This window comes from Mesocricetus auratus, unplaced genomic scaffold (genome assembly GCF_017639785.1).
Source record: "Mesocricetus auratus isolate SY011 unplaced genomic scaffold, BCM_Maur_2.0 Super-Scaffold_100009, whole genome shotgun sequence".
NCBI classification, from domain to species: Eukaryota; Metazoa; Chordata; class Mammalia; order Rodentia; family Cricetidae; genus Mesocricetus; species Mesocricetus auratus.
The window spans coordinates 69,977,866-69,983,415 of NW_024429193.1; the positions used below are offsets into that span (position 1 = coordinate 69,977,866).

At 48.7% G+C, this 5,550-nt stretch overlaps 1 long non-coding RNA gene across 1 annotated transcript; it reads left to right on the forward strand.

Annotated features, from left to right (window-relative positions):
- The first annotated feature begins 1,176 nt into the window (after positions 1-1,176).
- On the forward strand, positions 1,177-3,054 carry LOC121142225. The gene is made up of 2 exons (XR_005879204.1): positions 1,177-1,368; positions 2,468-3,054. It is a non-coding gene; the product is annotated as an uncharacterized LOC121142225 (long non-coding RNA).
- Positions 3,055-5,550: the final 2,496 nt, after the last annotated feature.

Below are 5,550 nucleotides of genomic sequence, written 5' to 3' on the forward strand. Positions count from 1 at the left end.
GTCATCATTATAGCTTGTCTTCTGGAGGCACGAGGCACTCAGAATGGAGTGTTACCATGGCGCCTATGATCTTCAGCAATTTTTCTTTTTGTTCAGTTTTACTTGGTAAATATTTTCCTTGCTTTGTCTTTGAGCTGAAATAAGATGGCAAAGGACCGGCTGGTCCTGAATTGACCTTTTAGCAAGCAGTTCCTCCACTGTTGGGTGGCTAATAAGTTAATTAAGCTTCCTGTTAATTAACTTTAATAATTAGTTTCGATATGGTCCTACCAAATGGCTATTACCTTGGCCATGGATAGCTCACCAGCCTGTCAATCAGAATGCAGGCACACGTTGCCAAGGGGCAACCTGACCCTACTGGGCAAGAAAGACAGAGCTTTGGCAGCCATCTTTGTCTTTATAGATGGAAGCCCCCAGAATGGGAGAACAGTTTGCATGCAGCCTCAACGTCCATACTTCTGCCCTTCATAAGGTATCTCTGCTTTAATGAGGGATTGGCAGAGTGAATCATCTAGTCTTACTTTAAATCTGATTCCAAAAGACAGATCTGGTTTTAAGAAGGGAAAAAAAACCTGACAGATTTCAGAGAACTTTTCCCCTCCTTTTAAAGGAACATTTCTTCTTTTAGAAAAGACTGACTCACCCAGGAGTCATCAGTGGTAAGCCGTGTCAATGCTCCGATGGCTTTTTAAGTAAAACACCCCCCCACGCCATATGCACCTGCCCCCATCATCAGCTTAGCCCGGGCATAGGCAGAATGAGCCAATAACTAATGAGCACGGGCAATACGAGGTGCTCTCCGGTCACAATGGCCTGCTAATAACTTGAGAACTGCTCGGTGTCAAGGCAGCACACTGAGTGGATGATGCTTGTCAGCTAATTTGGCTCTTAATAATCTGAACATCCTGGTGTCTCTGAGACCTTTTTCCATAGCCAAATTGTCTTGTCTGTTAAATATGTAACGTATTAGGAGACTTCATTGTACGTGTTGAGAAAAACGGCCTCGGAATCTTGTGGCACCCTGTTGGGAGGTCGGTGGGCATCTGGAACGGGCTGGTGGCGCTGCCACAGGGTGTCAGGGTGGGTGCAGGGGCGTTCTCCCTGACTCCCTTAGAGGACTTGGTGAGGTTCTCCCCAGTGCTCCAGAAGAGAGAGAGAAACCCGAAAGGCTGGTATTTTTAGTTCCACTCCCTCCTTGACTGTGAATAGGAATGTGATTGAGATTCCCACCAGTCTTCAAAGCCGACTCACCTTTATAGCAAATGCCAAGGGTTTGAAAACTCGTTGGGGATGGAAGCTCGCATGCAGGAACAGAGGAGGCTTTTTAAGGAAAGAAGCCAAGCCCCCGGGGCTGTCAGCAGGGTTGAGGTAAGGTCTCACTCCCCTCCCCTGGCCCACACTGCAGGAGCTCAGGCAGGGATGTCTTCTACCCTGACATTCCGTGTACCCTGCAGTGTGGACAGGGTCTGGACTCTCAGCTGGCCCATATGCCTCGGGGCACATGGGGCTCTCAGGGTAATTGGAGTGCTTACAAAACCAGCTCAGTACTCCAGGAAATGACCTACAGGGTATGCTGGGATGGATTCAAACATTGCTTGTCACTTTACAGCACCTGTGACTGGAGGGAAGGCAGAGACAGAAGGGAGGGGTAGGAATGCTGAAACCTAAAATAAAACCACCACAGAGCTGGGAGCTGGGGGAGACTGTTTTAAAAAATCCCCTTTGACTTTAAGAAGCACATTCCTAGAATCAGGCAGCAAGCCAGGGTGAGCCTTCTAAGTGCTCAGTCTGAAGAAACCATCCTACTGGTCTTAGGTGGAAGCCTACTTCACACTCCTTTGGACAATGCTATTTACAAAGCAATCTGGTTTTGGTCACAAAACACCCGGTAGCACCAACATCAGGAATGTTACTTTTCTTTCTTGGGTCAGAGACAGGAGAAATCATATTGTGTGAATTAACTGAAGAATCCGGAACATAGGACCAGTTTTCAAAAGATCATCTAGAGCCCACTGTAACTTTTAACACCTGGTCTAGAGTTTTCAAATTTCCTGTCCCCGGTTCTGTGACTCTCCAGACCTAGCTAATAAAACCTCACGCTGAGAACAAGCTTGCTATAACCATGGCTTGCTCCCATCTACTCTGCAGGGAATGTCAGCACCAGGCAGCGTGGGGCCTTGATAAATCCATCCCCTTGCTTGCACAAGCCTTATTAGTATGGTCAGTCATCCCATTTCCTAAACTGCGGTCCCCGTCTGCTTCCAATCTCCATGGTGATGGTTGCAGCTCCCATCAGGACTTATAGCCCCCATCCCCTTCATCCTCTTCTATTCCTCTCACCTTCTTCCCAGTAGCTGGGTCGGAATCCAGGATGCATCTATAATCCCTGCTGCTCATCGACATGGGCTCTGCAAAGTCTCACAATGTCACTAGTTTTCCTATAGCCCTCTGGTCTCTGTCTCCACAGCCACAGTCTGCATTCTGACTTGCCGCCTCTGATGGGAATGCTATAATGCCTTCCACATGGTCATCCCTTCCTCCTGCTCCACCGTGCAGTGCTGCTGGCTCCTTGGATCTTCAAAGATGAGCTACTGCTACCCATTAGCATCGTAGCAGCACTCCTCCTCATCTTCTCAACCTTTCTCTCTCATGAGTGATCGCAGCCAGCTGGGAAGCCCCACACCTAGAGGTGAGGGATACATTGCACCAGGCAGTAACTCTGAGCCAGTTAGGGGTACAGCCAAGAAGTGTGTTCTCATTGCAGTGGTGGCTGCCTCAGTAATACACCTAAGTCCTCCAGGCCCCTCATCTGTAGGTAAAGAATGGACCCCTTGGCCTGTGATCATAAAATGGCAAGCACAGGAACTTTTGTGTGCCTGGAAAGACACCGATGTCAGCCCCAGAGGGACAGCGGCATCCTCTGTGGACCAGAATGTAGACATGGTATAACAGTGACCAATGGGATAGGAACCCAAGGTGAACTTGAATTATGTTGAATGAACACAGTTAGTCTCCTTTTGGCATCTGAGCTTCTTAATAAAGAAAAAATAGGAAGCTCTGGGCTGCATGCATTATTTCATAAGATGCTTTCTGGCTTGCTCATTTTTTTAGGCTAGTTAATTCCCAAATGACAGGAGTGTTACACACTTCACAGATCTGGTTGCTTAGCTGGTGTGTATTGTAGCATTTTATGGTGCTTTTGCAAGCACAACGATGGCTTTCTGGAGGAGAAAAGCCCACTTCCCTGTGAGTCACCCTCAGCACACAGGCTGTTTGTCATGGGAGGGAATGATCAGTAGACCTACAGAAGGAAGAGAGCCCTCCAGCTGAAGACAATCAAGGCATCCTGGCTGCAGGGGACCCACCTCTTGACAGTGTGGCTCTGCAACCATCGGAGGGTGTTCTCACTTCCCATTTTCCAGCCAGCAGCCCCCTGTCTCCGGTGATGTACACATTTATTAGGCACCGCCTTAACTTTAGTCTTCAATTCTGTCTCAAGTGGAGATGATCTTTAGGGTTAACCAGGAGCACTGTTTCCCTTCTCTTTGAAGAATTTGCCCTTTCTTTTATTCCCACTTGGGGTCATGTGTTACCCCACGTAAGACAATGTGTTAAGGTCGAGTATCTGCTTCTCCCACTGTTGTAGTCTGAGTTGATACGCCCCCTACAGGTTCATTTTGGTAGACTGGAGTAGGGCTGTTTTGGAAGATGGGACATTTAGGAGGTAGAACTTGGCTGGAAAAAGTGGATCACCAAGGAGAGTGTGCATGCGTGCGTGCGTGCGTGCGTGCGTGCCTGTGTGTGTGTGTGTGTGTGTGTGTGTGTGTGTGTGTGTGTGTGTGTGTGTGTGTGTGTACCTTTAGGATTTGTAGCCCAGCCCCACTTCCTGTCCTTTTTCTGTTTCCTGACTAAGGACTCCGATTATGCTGCCACCATCCCCTCCCTATGATGGACTCCCTTCAAATTGTGAGACAAAATGAATCCTCCTTCCAGGTATTTTGTCACAGCAAGACAAAAGTAACCAATACACCCACAGAATTTCTATGTTGAAACTAACACCCAAGATAGTGGCATTAGGGGTGGGACCTTTGGCAAGTGATAAGGTGTGAGATTACTTTTTCTATTGTTGTGATTAAAAAACTCTGTGAAGGGGCTGGAGAGATCACTCAGAGGTTAAGAGCACTAGCTGTTCTTCCAGAGGACCTGGGTTCAATTTCCAGCACCCATATGGCAGCTCATAACCATCCACAGCTCCAGTTCCAAGCAAGCCAATGCCCTCTTCTGATCTCTGCAGACACCAGGCATATATGTGTTACACAGACATATGTGTGAACACGCTATTGATATACATAAAATAAAATGGTTAAGCCTAAAATTAAATCAATAAATAACTCTTTGACAAAAGCAGCATAAGAATGAAATGGTTTACCCTACCCCATAGTCCAAGGGTGCAACCCACCATGGGGAAGAAGCCTGGCAGCAGGAGGTTGAAGCATCCAGTCACTTCTGCAGCCTGGGAGCAGAGAGATGAATGTCTCCTTTTCATGGAGTGTAGAATCCCAGCCCAGGGAATCATGCCACCCACGGTGGACAGGTCCTCCCACTTCAATTATCTTAAGATAACTCTCACCAACATTCCCAGAGGCCCATCTTCGGGTGAGCCTATAGTTAGCAGGTTGACAATTGAGATCAACTGCTACAAAAACTCGCCCTGCAAATCGGAATCCTCTCTCAAAGAGGCAGCAAGTAATCACCGGTTATTAAAAACTGGCCCCCATGAAATGCCAGCCGTGATGGCACCGAGAGTCTTTGACCGTGGACTTCCCAGCCTCCCAGAACTGTGAGGACAACATCCCAGCACCTTCTGAATCTAAGGCGCTGCCTTCAAAGCCCCAACTGCGATTGGAGGGAGGAGGTGACTTGCAGCTGCAGATGCTTTCTTGATGTGTGTCTGTCAGTTGGGAAACCGATTTCCCGATTGGCAAACCCTGTCTCCTCCCTGCTTTTCTCTATCCTGCTTTGCATGGAGGCAAAGACACGCTGAGTACCCACCTGGGCTCCAGCTGCCTGAGGACTTTAAAAGAATGGAAGCAAACTTTACATTCTGAGTGGTGGTTTCCATACATTTCAAGTCCTTTGGTGTCCCTCCCTTTGCAAGTCAGAGCCCCCCCCACCTAGATTACCCTCAGCGCATGGTGACTCACCTCTAATAAACAGATGGCAGAAATGCTGCAGTGTGGCTCTTTAGCCTGGGTCATGAAAGTCGTCGTGGCCTGCCCTATTGCACGCCCTGTCTGTCCGTCTGTCCGTCTGTCTGTCTGTCCGTCCGCCCGCCTGCCCGCCTGCCTTCCTGCCTGGCTGCCGGCCTCATCACCTTCTTAGGGGGAAACCAGCTACCCTCATGAACCAGCTCTCTAACAGCCTTATAGAGAGGCTCCTTTGGCAAGGCCTGGCCTGCGAACCCTCCCTGGACCTTCAGATGTCTGTAACCCTGGACAGCGTCTCAGCTGTAACCTCACCAGAGGCACCAGGTCCCCCTGAAGGGCCAAC